This window comes from Podarcis filfolensis (assembly GCF_964270895.1).
Source record: "Podarcis filfolensis genome assembly, chromosome: 8".
NCBI classification, from domain to species: domain Eukaryota; kingdom Metazoa; phylum Chordata; class Lepidosauria; order Squamata; family Lacertidae; genus Podarcis; species Podarcis filfolensis.
Genome location: NC_139611.1, coordinates 2,225,047 through 2,240,305, shown reverse-complemented (window position 1 = coordinate 2,240,305; position 15,259 = coordinate 2,225,047). Strand labels below are relative to the sequence as shown.

At 47.0% G+C, this 15,259-nt stretch overlaps 1 protein-coding gene across 5 annotated transcripts in view; it reads right to left on the bottom strand.

Annotated features, from left to right (window-relative positions):
* Positions 1–15,259, bottom strand: part of FAM178B (family with sequence similarity 178 member B) — a 175,894-nt gene that overhangs the window by 19,789 nt on the left and 140,846 nt on the right. The window lies entirely within an intron of this gene.

Genomic DNA, 15,259 nt, shown 5'->3' with positions numbered 1-15,259 from the left:
CCTGGAGACGCATCAAGCGGGGATGCCCCAGACCTGCCCAATCCTGCCTGGTGCTTGGCAACTCTCAAGAGCTCATCCTCTTACGGTCAGGATTAGGCTTGTTTTTTATGGAGCCGTGGCGAGGTCGGTACTGAGGGAAGTGGGTCAGAGGCAGGGCCTCGTGTGACCCCTGGCAGGCCAAAAAAAGGTATGTTTATTTAGGTTGTGAGGCTGAATCCTAGCATTTGGATGAACCTGTGCTCAGAGGCACTGACTGTTTCCCAGCACACAGATGTGTCAATGGATGGCAGGACTAGGAGCTAATCCACATGTACCTCTTGCCCCACACTTTAAAACTCTGAGTCCCCGATAGAAGTGTTAACGGTAAAAAAGTTAAATATAAATGGTGGAAGAGCAACTTATGAAGACATTTTAATGAAAACCGAGGATGGGTGGAAGTTAAAACCCTATGAAAGTATAGAAAACGCTTTCACAGGATGGCTTCAATACCATCAAGTTCATGGAATATTAACAGAAGACAAAAAAACAGGTTTTAGTGGAAAAAAGTCAAGATTCCAAATTGAAATTTTAGAGGGTAGAACAAAACTTCTATCCAAAATGTATGATTTTCTCCTGGAATGGGACACAAAAGATGAACCGATAAAGGAAGTCATGATAAAATGGGCAGTCGACTTTGGATCGACTATGACAACTGGGTAAAACTATGGAACGAAGGTATGAGTTTTACAGCGTGCTCTACCTTAAAAGAAAATTTAAAGAAAATGATGTACCGGTGGTATATTACCCTACTTAAATTAGCTAAAATGTACAGAGTGAGCAACAAAGCCTGCTGGAAATGCAAATTAAAAGATGGTGAACTCTTCCACATGTGGTGGACTTGCGAAAAAATGAAAAACTTTTGGACTTGATTTATAACGAAATGAAAAAACTGTTTAAATATACATTCCCAAAGAAACTAGAGGCTTTCCTGCTAGGGATAATAGGAGATGAAGTGAAAAAAGAGGATTGTAAGTTATTTGTGTATGCTACGACTGCTGCTAGGATTCTCATGGCCCAGAAATGGAAATCCCAGGAGATCCCAACGTTAGTGGAGTGGCAAGTGAAGATGTTTGAATATGCGGAGTTGGCGAAAATGACTAATAAGATTAGACATCAAAAAGTAACAAAGTTCGAAGAGGAGTGGAATAAATTTGTTGTATATATACAGAATAATTGTAGAAGTTTAAAAACCGTAGCAGGAATAACTTAAATCTTGTGATGTGGGTGGAGGGTAAATAAGAATCTGTAGGAGTAGGTGTTAATTTGTGAAAGCCGAAGCAGGGAAGGAAGGAATTCTGAGCGCGACAACCTCTGAGTCCAGGTGAACTTTTTCATCCCAGAGCTTTCCCTGCAAAATCCCACTCTTTAGAGCTGAAGTGAACAAATGGCAATTTGCTATTTGCTCCGATTCAGCAGTAAAGAGTGGGGTTGTTGCAGGGAAAGTTCTGGAGCAGAAAACCCCAAAACCAAACAAAAACAAAGTACCAGAGTTTAAAGCACAGAGCATGCCTGGAAAGCGCAGAGGAAAGGTAAGTGAGGGTTGCTGCATTTCCCCCCTGGCAGGGGTCTTATTGAATAACTGAGACATGGAATAACTTATTGAATAACTGAGACATGGATACATAAACAGATGAAGCTTTTGTGGGCATGGAGGTGCTGTGACGGGGAAGCCTGGACAGCTAAATCTCTATTGACCGTGTTGCTGTTAAAAAGGAACAAGAACTACAAAAACCCCACTCAATTGGAAACTCTACCTGTAAACTCAAGCACACTGGGAACTCTGCCATTCCCCAGCCGAAAAACTGGCAAACCTCTGAAAAATTCCTTGGCCTTTTGGGACTGGCAGATGGCCTACTTAGCTGCTCTGCTTGCTTTTGACGCGGATGTAGAAATTCAGGAGGGAAAATCCCCTTTGACTGAGAGTTTAAAAAGTGAGGGAAAGAAAACTTCTCATTTCATCAGAAAGCAAGGAGTTGAGTCACTCCGATGCCCCCTTTCCCTGGCTCTCCTCCTCCTCACCAGCCTCGGCAGCTGCTGTCGCCAAGGAGGAGGGGGGAGAGCATGCAGTGCGGAACCAGATGTTCAGGCTGGCCTTGCAGACAGGAGCCAGCTCCCAGCTGTTTATGCTGCTTCTAGCTATTAGATTACAAACTGGGGTGGGGTGGGGGTGGCTTAAACTCTAGATTGAGAATGAGGTGACGAGTAGCAGAAGGCACTGCTGCCTGAGCCCTTTCCTTACTCCCTAAAGGTTGGAAGACCAGCTCTGCTATTGGGAGGACACTTGTACAAATGGGATAAAAATAAAATGGGAATATATGCAATGGGAATATATGCATTCTTGGATGAGGCTGGAGACCAACAACAGGTTGCAAGAGAGCTGGAAGTGGTTGAAGAGAAGATTCGCCCTGATGTTACGAACACCGATTTCTTTTCCCTGCCTGCCATCTCTAGTGTCTTGTGGGATTTTGAAACAATAGAAAAAGCTGAAAGACCTGCTTAACAGAGGCAAACACAGGATAAACATACCACAATGAACACCAGTCCCTCTTCCAAACAACCTATATTATAACACTTCATCTGATGTTATGACTGTTCAGAAATGATCTGGAGTTATGTAACCAAATGTGCTGATAATACCAAATTGTTCAGGGCGGCTAAAACAAAAAGGATTGTGAGGAGCTCCGAAAGGATCTCTCCCAACTGGATGAGTGAGCAATAAAATGGTGAAGGCAATTCAGTGTAAGCAAGTGTAAAGGGATTGGAGGGGAGAGGGTCCTTACTTCACACGCACATGAATGGGACTGAACTGGCAGTGACTGATGGGAAGAAGACCTTGCAGTCACAGTGGACAGCTAGGTGACGATGATGCCAATCTAGTGTGCAGTAGTTGTGGAGGAGGTGAACTGCATTTTAGGGATCATTAGAAACGGGACTAAAAATAAACTTCCAATACCACAATGTCCTTATGCAAAACTATGGTGAGACCACACTAGCAATAATACTGTGTACAGTTCTGGTTGCCTCACCTCAGAAAAGGTATTGCAGAGTTGGAAAAGGTAGGTGGGGTGGGGCATGATAGAGGTGGTTAAGTTTAAACGTGGTGTGGAGAAAGTGAGCAGAGAAAGGAACTTTTTTCTCGCCCCCTAGTTCTAGACCCCAGGGCCCTCCTATGAAGCTGAGTGTTGGGAAGCTCAGGACAAGGAAAACGAGCTGGTTCTTCACACACAGCGGAGTCAAACTATGGACTTCTGGTTGTGTCGTCACCAAGTCGTACTGCTCTGGAGGGTCACAGGGCTACTTTTGTATACATTTAAATTTTGTTTATTTACTGACTTGGTAGAAAACCTCTAAATTGTTTAAAAAGATATAAAATAGAACATTAATATTCTTGATAAAAAGCAGTTAAAAACAGGCATTTAAAAACGTTCAAATCAACAGCAGCTAAAAAGAGGTAAAACACATGCAACTTCCCCATATCTGGACAGACCTGCCTATGTGGGAATCTTGTAAGCAGACACTTAAAGAATTGAGTGAAGCTGCCTGCTTGATATCCATCGGCAGGGAGTTCCAACGTGTAGGTCCTGCCACACTAAAAGATCTATTTCTTACAACTGCAGAATGAGTATTATGTCACAGTGCCAGTTCTGCAGATCAAGTGGGCACATTTAGGGATAGGTGATCCTGCAGGTAAACTGGGCCCAAACTGTTAAGGGCTTTATATACCAACAGGAACTCCTTGATCTTGGCCCAGAAGCAAATGGGCTACCAGTGCAGATGTCTGAGCAGAGGTGTTCCACGCTCACAGGGTCTCAGTCCTTTTCGTTATGTGTATTCTCCTCCCCAGTGCCCTGATTTCTTGGTCAATTTGGCCTGACTGTGGAGGGGCTAAACACAGCAATTTCAGTAGCAGCCTGCTAGACTAAGATCTGGGCTCGCTAGTGGAGCAGGTAGCCACTGTGGCCTCTCCCACTTCCAAAAGTACAGACCAAAAAAAGAAAGAAAAAGAAAAAGTAATTGAGCGTGGTTGCGGGAAACTGCCCTCCAGGCAGGCTCTCGTCTTGCCTGTACCATGCTGCGGAGCCAAGGAGACACACGCCATTGGCATTGCTTCTTGAGGCCCAACAAAAAGCCTGCCTAGGGCCTTGGGGGTTCCCTTGAGGTGGCTCTTTAATTGCAAGGCTTCTTTTGTGCACAGGGAGACGGCAATAAAGCCTTTCTATTGAGCAGCAGGAGCAAGGAATTTGGGTCAACAGGCACCCCTGCCGCAATGGTCCATCGCTGGAGTTTTAATCTGAAGCGGTCTTCATTGCCAGAAGCACCCAGACATTCCAGGGTGTTGCAAACTGACTGCAGCCATCAACATGATGCCTTTGCAAAAGCTGAGCAAGGGCCATTTGGAGGTTGCTGCATATCCCAGACATAGAAAGGGCAGACCCACCAACTGGACGGTTGCCTAGAATGTCAGTGGGATGGGAACTGCAGAAGAGGCAATGCCCTCCTTTTGCCTCTGCCATGCTTCACCAGGTGGCTGGTTTGGTTAGGTTTGTTGAATTTAATGCTGCTTCCCATGACGAAAAGCCCCAAAGCGATTTACAACAAGAATGAAATGCAATAATAAAAAGATGCAGCTGTATTGAAAACACAGTTGGAATAAAAACACAGAACTGTAGAGTTGGAAGGGACCCCAGGGCTCACGGAGTCCAACCTCCTTTCATGCAGGAATTACAGCTGAGGAATCCCTGACACAGGGCCATTTTGTTTAAATACCTCCAAGGAAGGCGAGGCCACCACCTTCCAAGGGAGTTCATTCCACTGTCAAATATCTAAGTTCTGCTGCTGCACGGGAAATGCACGGGAAAATAAAAGCAGATTTGCCCAGTGCCAAAACGATTACAAAGTTGGTGCCAGGCCGGCATGCCTGGGGAGGGCGTTCCGCAGGCCGGGAGATACAGCAGAAAGGCTTGTGCTCTCGCCGCCATCCTTTGGACTTCCGTCAGAGGTGGCACACAGAGAAGGACCTCAGGGGACAATTTCAGGAACTGGGCAGGTCCATATGGGAAACGTTCATGTGTTGCTGGCTGAAATGGGAATGAGGGGTGGAGGATAAACCTGGATAAACCCCTTCCCCACCCCAGGCCAGAAAGTTGTCTTTACTACCAGTGCCCCTATACCATTACGTGCCTCTGGATGGGCAACTGGAAGAGGCAGATTTGGCCCTGGAACCTCCTGCTGCTGACCCCTATGGCTTAATGGAGAATTCAGGTAGTCTCTAGTGCACCCCTTCCCCCCTCCCATTTTGTTTATGAACATTATAGAGCCTCGAGGCTTCACTGTAATGAATATCAATCATAAGGAACGCGCCTTCTCAACCTGTTAATGCATGATCCAAAGTGAGACACGGTTCTAGCGGGATTAATGTCTTCCCAGGCCAAGCTGATGGAGATAACGAGGATGCCACCCAGCTAGACAAAATGCAATGCAATAAAAATGATTCCTAGCATAAATATTCTGGAGATCCCAAGATGAAGGACAGAAGGTAAGCTTCTCCAGTTGATTCTGGAAGGCACTCCTAGAGAGGAAGTGGGGGCTGGATCCCATTTTGGTGAGAGCCCCCAAGCCTCCCCGCCCCAGGTGCAACGTCCTGCTGTGACATGTTCCTGCTGCACAAGCCCACTGATATGTCGGGCAAAAGATCCCTGCATGGCAGGGGGCTGGACTAGATGACTCTCATGGTCCCTCCCAACTCTACAATTCTTGCCACATGTGACCCACCTCCCACTTTACACCCTTCCCTGCCCCTTGGAAGAATTGCTCCCAAGCAGGGTGCAGGAACAACCATCAAAACAAAGATCCTGGACAACAGTTCTGGCAGTACCTTCTTGCCTAGTGGTTAGAGAGGGGCTGAGAGGATGAGTGGAGTAAAAGGACATCTGGGTTCTGAGGGAGGGAGAGTCCCCAGTCCTTTCGCATGGCTGAAGTACTAGAGGGAAATCAAGGTTCCTTGGGGCTGTGCTCCTCTGAAAGAAGGGAGCCAATGCAGGCTTTTAGGAAGAGAGGCCTCACATTTAAAGAGAAGCTACAGCAGGTTCTCCACCTGTAGCCACGGTCCCTCTCAGCTTGTCATCTGCATGGCACACATAAAATGGACCTGCTGCCAACTTCCAGCGCCTGTAGCCTTCTCTAATTAATCCTAAATACACAATAACAGAAATAATGGCACATTTGTCCCATTCATGTCTGTCTCCATCTCCCTCACCTTCCTTTTCTTGCTACTGTGGAAGCTATTTTCAGACTGTAAGCCCTTGCAACAGATCTCATTCTCTGCAAATCATATACACCTATAAAGATAGTAAATAAAAGAATATAATATCATAATCTTGCCCCTCCCCACAGCCAGCATGTTTCAAATACGCTCTTCAAACATATACATTCATCTGTTTACCCATTCACAAACATACAAATCTCCCCACCCAAACAACAGCAACAGCAGTTGAAGAGTCCTGGGGTTTGGCAAAGTGCAGGGAGCAGAGGAGTCTTGCTGACATCACAAGCCCAGGGGAGAGCAGCCTTTTTGGCCCAGCGGGCCAGATATTTTTCTCCCCCACCCTGGCAGGCCAACTTTAGCAGGGGCTGGGGCCACCCATCTCTCAAAGTTGGCCTTCAGGGGAGGGGGAAGATACTGCCCAAGCAGGACTGAATTCAATCCTGCTTTCTGCAAGGCCAGCCAGTTCCAGGAGAGAAGCAGCTGGTGTGCTCAGTCCGAGTTGGACTGATCTCGCGGCACCTGGGGAGTTCAATCCTGCTTTCTGTAAATGGGTCTCAACCTGCCACACACCTGATGTCACATATGGGCAGGTGGGCATGATGGGCAGGTGGGCACAATGTTGGGGAAATGGTTTGGAGGGCCAAATGGGGGGGCTGGGGGGCCACCTTTGGCCTGCGGGACAGAGGCGTTTCACCCTTGCACCAGAAAATCTGCAGCAACAGCTGGCTTACTGCACAGTTACAGAACTGATTTATTTTCTTCCTTTTTCAGGAAAGAGAAATATATATCTTTGCACAGAACAGGGCAAGGGCACTTCCAAAGCAGTGCCATTTGCTCCACAGATCTGTCTCCACCCGGTGATACATGCCAGCAGCCGCAGCGAGTGAAGAAAATGACTAAACCTGCTGCAGGAGACATTCTAGGGTTGAATGCTGCTTATTGGGAGCAACCTTCATTACGATTTGTCCTGATATAGTTTGGCAACCCTTGAGTAAGTTGTCAGGCCAACAGAATATTAATGGAATTGAGCTGACTGAGAGCTGGCAAGAGATGCCTGTTTGCCACCCCTGCACTGGGGCAGAGTCCAAGCCAGGTAGCTGGCCAGCCCACAGCAGGTCCAGTGGGGCAGAAGGTGAGCACAATCAGCTGTGCATCCTGATCCCCTTCACCAGGGCTTACTCCTCGGTAGGTATGCATATCATTTCGGCCTTTGATTTAAGAATTTTCACACAACTGGTGGTGCAAGGCTGTGCTCACCACTTCAGAGAACACAACGTTAAGCTTTCCCCCTTCCAAACCTAAAGCTACTTTGGGGGCCCTTTGGAAGCCAAAAGTAGACATTTTCTAAACTTCTACCACTATAGCCATTGTTTTGAAAGGACACTGAAAATGGTAGTAGGCACAAAATGCTGTTTCCTGAGATTAAAACTGCATTTTTTATATTAAAAACAAAGCAAGATTCTAGCCCTCATGGCTGCAGACATATATATTTGGGGGGGGGAAGACAATGCTTGCTGAGATCTCAGCAGCCAGAAGGGCAGTTGCATAAGAATTCCAGCAGAGCAGCGAGGAAGATATCTGTCTTCTTTCTCCTCTGATGGTCAGCAAAACCAAAATAAATTATGCAAACAGCAAAAATGACAATACAGTATATTCATTTATTTGTGCGTGTTATTTGCACATGCACAATGGCCGTCTCATATGTACACATACAGTATTATTGTTGTATTGAGCATACCTTTTAATATGTGATTGTTTATTCAGAGGCATCTTATGTGGCATGGCTTCATGCGCCAGGGCAGAAACCAAAGCCGCTCCTGGCTGACTCTGCCCTGACCCCCCTCTCCTTTTTCTGCACCCCTTTTCTGGATAAAGCTGACAAATTCCAAGGCACTTAACTTCTGGCAGCTGGCAGGGGAAATGTGGGTGTTCAAAAACTGACAGTGCCTAAGGGGGGGGGATGCATTTTCTTTCCCCTTCCGGCTTCTTAGGAGGAAGTGCCAGTACAGCAGATCACCAGGAGCGGTGTGATAGCTTCTTGTGGGAACAGCCTCAGCATCAGCCGGGCAGCCAAGGCACCAAAGGAGGGAGCTCAGGCCAAAGAACTGGCTAATGGCCAGGGGCAGCCTGCGCTTCTTCTCTCAAGGGACACGGGGCAGGCGTCCCTTATGAATGACGCTGCGGCAGACCTGCACCAACCCTGCTGAGCGCTTATGCAGAGGCTGCCTCCCCCCCCCAGGCTCTCCATGCTCTTTTGGATGGCATCTCACCGCACTGTTTTTACTGTGATGCTGCAAATCTGCCCAAAGCATGCGAAAGGGCGAGTAGCACATTAAAATGAGGGTGCATTGTCACGGCATACGTCTAAAGCACTTTCAGATCACTTAGACTGCCATGGCTCCCAACACATAATCTTGGGAACTGTAGTTCACCCCCCAAAGAGCTACAATTCTCAACACCCCTGGCAAACTACAAGTTTCTGGGACTATTTTTTTTTTTGGGGGGGGAGCCAATGGATGGTGTGGATGTGACCTAACTGAGCTGAAACCTAGTAAACACAAAGGTTTTGCACAGGTCATGCTGTGAAAGGATGCACTCAGCAGGGTTCATGGCTGGTTTAAAGACACACACTGCAAAGTATCCATCAACCCCCCCCCCCTCACTGGGTGACCTTGGGCCAGTCCTGTGACTGTTCTCTCATCCTAATTTACCTCACAGGGTTGTGTTGGGTTAGTGGTAGTAGCAGCAGTAATATCCTTATTTGATGGCAGCAGATGGAAAGCCACCTGCTATGTTAAATTTCCCACAGTGCCCTGGACAAGCAGCACATCAGATGTGCCAGGGAGCTGTGGGAAACCTGACATGGAAGGCAGCTTCCCACACCCAGCTGCTAATGTCTGATACGTTTGGGGCAAGGGAAACAAAGGGGCAGGAGAGCCAAGGTCTCAGTGCCAATGGACTCTGCCAGGGGGCTTGGGCCCAACAGCTGCCCAAGGGCGCTGGCTGCTTCCTCCTCCTCTAGTCCCCCTTTGTTCACATAGTTGTGTGGATCCAGGTGACCCAGAATCCTGCCTTTAACTTCCTCTGTTATTTCCCTGGGCGCAGCTGAGAGTAAATCCCTGGATAAAAGAACCACCTGAGTCAACGTCTCTGCGCACTCTGCCCCTAAACTCAAGCGCACAAAGCTGACCCCCCACTCACACTTCGGAAGTTCTGCAAGTGTCGCTGAATGTGACCCAAGAAGCAACTTGCTTTCCCAGTTCTACCTGCCTACAAGGAAGTAAAAGGAGAACACGCAAGAACAGGACTCCTGAAGATCTCTGCATGTTGAGGGCTTTTCGCTCTGGAGCCACTACCCCTGAGGCGGATCAGGAGCACACAAGCCTCAGCGCCTCCCCTCTGTTCCCTCTCGTGTCAGGTCCCAGCTGGCTGCCAAATTATCTGTATGTTCCCGTACTTGGCCCCACAGAGAGTTGGTTCACTACTCAGAATGCAGAGAAGAGTTTCTGCTAGGCTGCAGCAGAATTGCCTCACAATATTCTGGATTTGTGGGTGCAAGGCTGTCCTGCAAGGTTATGGAAAGGCCTGCGAATCTTACTCCCTTGAGCTAAGCAAAGTGACTATTAGCTCAGCTTAGGTGGACTTTGCTTTTGTTTTGCATGCTATTGCATGCTATTGTTCTAAAGCACTATTTTAAAGCCGAGTTGTTTGAAAATGCATATATCGCCATGAGTACTTGTTTAATAAATTTCAAATACAAATAAATAATGCTATAGTTAAAACATCACCATTCTGAATGTCTGCACTTGCACAGTTCTGTAAGCTCAGCACTGCACAAATGGCTTGAGCAGAGTTGCATGTGCTGCAGACACCCCCTCGCACCCAGAATGGTGCCTTCCTCGCCCTTGGCTATTCCTGCATCCCTGGCATTAGAGGATCTTTCCCTTGACACTTCCTCCTGCAGGAGTTGAGAACTCCACTCACTGCTTCAGCCTTCGGATGCCCTTGCTCATGTCGCCTACACAAATCTCAGTGGTTGTACAATGGGCTCTTCTGTCACATGGAGGGGCAGGAGAGGGGGGCGGGGAGGGACCAGCCTGGCTGAAATCTCTTGTTCTGGAGTGCAAGCATCAGGTCTACAGTGAATGCCCACCCAACTCCCTTCCAAGTGGCTATATAGATAGATTAGCCTATGACACCCCTTTATTACCCTAGAAAATAGCCTCTACTTCGGACGGCTCTGGGCAGGCGGTGACGCTGGAGCGGATTCAGATTGGCTGCAAGAAGTTCCTGCAGCCAACCCAAAGCCTCACAGTCCACGGCTGAGGTAAACCCGGCGCGGCCATGGACAGAGAGGCCAGCAGGCGGGCGGCGGGTCTGGGCCACACCATGGGCATCATGATGGGTTCATTGCAGGGCTTCAGCTGGAGCTTGGTGCTGCTGCCGGTGCGTTCTGCGGCCGCGCTGGAGCAGTTGGAGGGCGAGCTGCACGCCGCCTGCCCGGTGCTCTGCGTGCATGGCCTGCCCACCGACCTGGCCTCAGACGACGGGCTGCAGCGTATGGTGCATGCCGCCTGGGAGCTCCGCGGATAAGGGCCGATGGAGCAGCTGCTGCTCATCAACAACGCCGGTGAGTGGGCGGTGCCAAGCTGTGCTGCTGAGCGCGTGCAGAGTGCTTTCCTCCTCCAGGTCCAGAAGCAGCTGTGGGACTGGTTTGCAGGGTATTTATATTTTTCAAAATATAGTCGAGTCCCCCACAAAGTCTGAGGGACAGTGGACCGGCCACCTGATGAAAAAGTTTGCTGACGCCTGCTTTGGTGGTTCAGAAACAGAAAGGGCAATCTTTAACAAAGAAAATCTGGACTTTGGCCAGTAAGTTCAGGATTCAAATTAATGCTTGGCTATTCAGCTACATAGGAACTGAGTATGATCTAGGCCCTAGGGTTTCAGGCAGGGGACAGTCCTCCCCTACAGGGAGATGCTAAGCCAGGCTTCCTCAACCTCGCCCCACCCCAAGATGTTTTGAGATACAGTTCCCATCATCCCTGACCACTGGTCCTGCTAGCTAGGGATCATGGGAGTTGTAGGCCAAAAACATCTGGGGGGCCGAGGCTGAGGAAGCCTGTAAGCACTGAAGTCAGGACCTTATGCACACAAAGCATGTGCTCTACCAATGGGCTAAAACCTTTCTCCACTTGCTTAGGGTGACTTGATATCTTTCAGGCTCAAGTCACCATCTGCACCATGGCCTACCTCATAAATGATTGTGAGAATGAGCAGAAATGTAAAATGCTTTGCAAATTCAAAGTGCAAACTAATTGTTATTACTATCTATGATACATTTTGGAATGTTGAATTTTGGAATCTCTATGCATATGGACAGCTCTTAAAACATCACAACCAAATTTTGCATGATGGTTTCTGAGATCAAAGTGCAGATTTTCATTTATGTTTGAATACCGTTAGACACCCTTTTGAAACCAAAATGACTGAACCTTTCAAAAGTGCACTGGTTTCTTAGAGCTCCTGAGCAATGTGCGAGGCTGCTAGCGGATGATAAAGTATTTGAAGTGTCTACATGCAGCTGGGCTCTTTTGGGGACAATGGTGTTCTCCCTACCAGCACTATAGGCAGGGATGTATTCATATCACAAAGCGGCTTTCTAAAGAAAAAAAATCCTCCATATCAGAAGTGCTCACTCTACAAAGGCCTTTCTTTGCATAATTGGATTAACTCCTGAATTGCTCAAGGACTCCTTACAAGAACCCTGTTTGTCTCAATGGCTGAAGGAGACCATGGATTTAGGGCATGGTAACTATGTGATGAGGACTCTGGGTTCTCCTGCACTACATCATCCCTACTTTGGCAGGGTTTGTGTTCGGGGGGGGGGGGCCTTCTCCCAATTGCTGAATTCATGTTAAAGCACCAGAGCAAGCAAAATCCCCATGGAATAGTCCAGGGGTTGCCAACATGGTACCCATGAGCACCAGTGTGCACAGCGGTGCCTCCTATGGCATCTGTGAAGGACTCAGCTGGAGGTGCAAAGAGCTTCTCTCTGCGAGTACAGCTGTGGCTGATGTAGGTGCCTTTTCCCATTAATGGGGGGGGACTAATGGGGGACATAGCCTGCCCCATTTTGTAATTTCATTCTCTTTGCTCTTTAAATGTGGCAGCTATGATGTGTTGTGCCACATCCCGGTGGCACTTGCCCAGAATTCCAGATGTGCCCAGAGGCCACTGAAAGGTTAGCTGGATTTATAAAGCCCTTTAAACCCCACCCTGGAATCCCCCTTTGCCATGAAGCCTTTGGCTTCTCCCCCAACGGAAAGAAAGACGAGGTTTGTACAGCTCCATTTGCTGACGGTCTTCCTTTGACGTTCCCTTCCCTTCTCTACGTCTGTTGTCTCTCCCCCCACCAACCTCTGCCAAAAATTAGATTGTAAGCTCCTTGGGGTATGAACCTTTCTTTTTTGCTTACCCTACCCTGCAGAAATGTCATGTATATTGACAGCATGGTATAATAAAAAATAAAAATAAAACCTAATTAAGGTTTTATATTAGGTTTTATTAGGAGTAAACCTAATTAAATCTGCACAACGCATTCAGTGCTCCATCTTTCAAACTGCAGACGGAAGCTTTTCACTGTGCTCAGGAACCATTTTTGCTTTCGTCAACGTTATGACTGGATCCAGACTTTAGTGGGTAATGTGGCAGGCTTTGGGTTTTCACATTTCAGTGCTTCCCTGTGCAACACCAAAATTCATTGCCCCCCCCCCCCGGTGTATTCTGTACTAAGTCACTGTTGCCGCACCCCCTGAAGGACCCTTTCAGCTCAGCATCCAGTGTGGGCAAACCAGTCCCTCTGCCCTAGATCTGTCTCTGGTGGGCTGACCTAACGCCGACCTCGGCACTTGCCCAGAACTGTTGCTGCCCCTGCTGGGCATTGCTCTGCTCTCATCTATACCTGTATATGCCACCACACCTGCTTGAGTGAGCACATCTGGGGAAAGTTTCTGGCAGTATCAGACAAGGCGGCCAAAATTGGTGGATGGTGTCAGCAATGCTGTGTGAGGGCTCCATGGCAGCAACCAAGCCTGTTACCCACTCCAGTCTCTGGAATGCAAAAGCTTGCTTGCTACTATCTTTTTTTCTTTTACTGAGTTTTAATAACAAGTGATACTTAAATAATGAAACATTTAAAAATCAGTTGCAATTCCTCCCTCCCTGTTTCCTCACTTATATTTTGGTCCACTTAGTTGAAGAAAACAGAGAGCAGTATCTTTGCTCATTACTTTCTCATCTTTTATGTGGCATCACAGAAGTAGGTATCACCCAGCTATTACTTTGGGATTTTTTCCGAATGCACCAACACAGAAACCAACAATTATCAAATTACTGCAACCACAGGGTGGCTGCTCTAAGTCTGTGCTGATCTATCTCCTCTCTGAAATGCTTATGGGTGAACCCCAGATTGGTTATACAAGAAAAACAGTCACTAAGACTTCAGACTTATCCTCTTGTCCCACTGCTTTCCTCTGGGGAAAATCGCTCTTTAGTGCTCAGCTGGAGCAAATGGCAATTCGGGTTTTCTCCAGACTGAGTTTTGCTCTGATTTAGCACTAAAGAGCAGGTTTTCCATGGGGAAAGAGTGTGGCAAGGAGGCAACCGCTCAACCCCGTGCTTTCTAGGCTCTATGATGAACTAAAGCTGGATCAGCTGGGGCCCTAAGACGTAGGATAACTTTAACACATACACATGCACACTCTTGCAAGTAAGTATGGAAAGCACACACACTGCATTTGGGATCCAACCTGCAAAAGCAGGAGGCAGAAGCCAGCAAACTCCTAAGCCTCGGCTGTGAAATCTGTTCATCTAGATGAATAAAACATGACAGGGGTCCCCCCAGGCTCTGGCAGTGTTTATACCATGCATATTCTCTGTGCCAGCATGGAGAAAGCAACCTCTGATCCAAAAGGAAAAGACAAACACACACACAAACACCTCTCCCCTCTTCTCTGCATTTTCAATGGCATGAAAATACATGTTTCTGCCATTTGCTGCGCTTCACCCGTGAGCACGAGTGATAGACAGCCTTTAATCAGCAAGGGCTGAACCAAAAGCTCAACTTTCCTTAAGCACTCCATGAATTTGCCTGTAATAAGAATGTGTATTTCCCCACCCCCACTCCCAAAATCATTAGTCTTATCGAAACTAATCTGGGGAGCAACACAGTCTAAAACAGAGTTCCCTGGGACGTGCCCAAAGATTAAGGCTTTCTGGGAGATGATATATAATGAAATGAAAAAGGTATTTAAATATACCTTCCTGAAGAAACCAGAGGCCTTTCTCCTGGGCATGGTCGGCCAATTGGTGCCAAAGAAGGATAGAACTTTCTTTATGTATGCAACAACAGCAGCAAGAATACTTATTGCAAAGTATTGGAAGACACAAGAGTTACCCACCCTGGAAGAGTGGCAGATGAAGGTGATGGAGTATATGGAATTGGCGGAAATGACTGGCAGAATTCGAGACCTGGGAGAAGAGTTGGTGGAAGAAGATTGGAAGAAATTCAAAGACTATCTGCAGAAACACTGTAAAATTAATGAATGTTAAAATGATGTTGGATTGAAAATAAGTGGCATTAGCAACAAAGTTAATAAGAATATGCAAAAATGAATTGATAAATGGATGAAAATATAGAGTTATAATATGTTAAGATATAGAGTTAAGATAAACGAAAGAGGGTAAGGATTTGCTGATTTGATTATTTAAATGGGAATACAAAAAGGGGAGATGTGAGGAGGCCAAGGAAACAAGCTAATGAGTTTAAAGTTACTAAAAACGGATTTGTTTTTAATTCTTTTTTATCTATTTGTTTTTTGTTTTTTGTATTTTTATTCTTCTTTTTTCTCTTTTATGTATTTTTCTATGTCTTCTTTTTTGTATCTTTTTCTT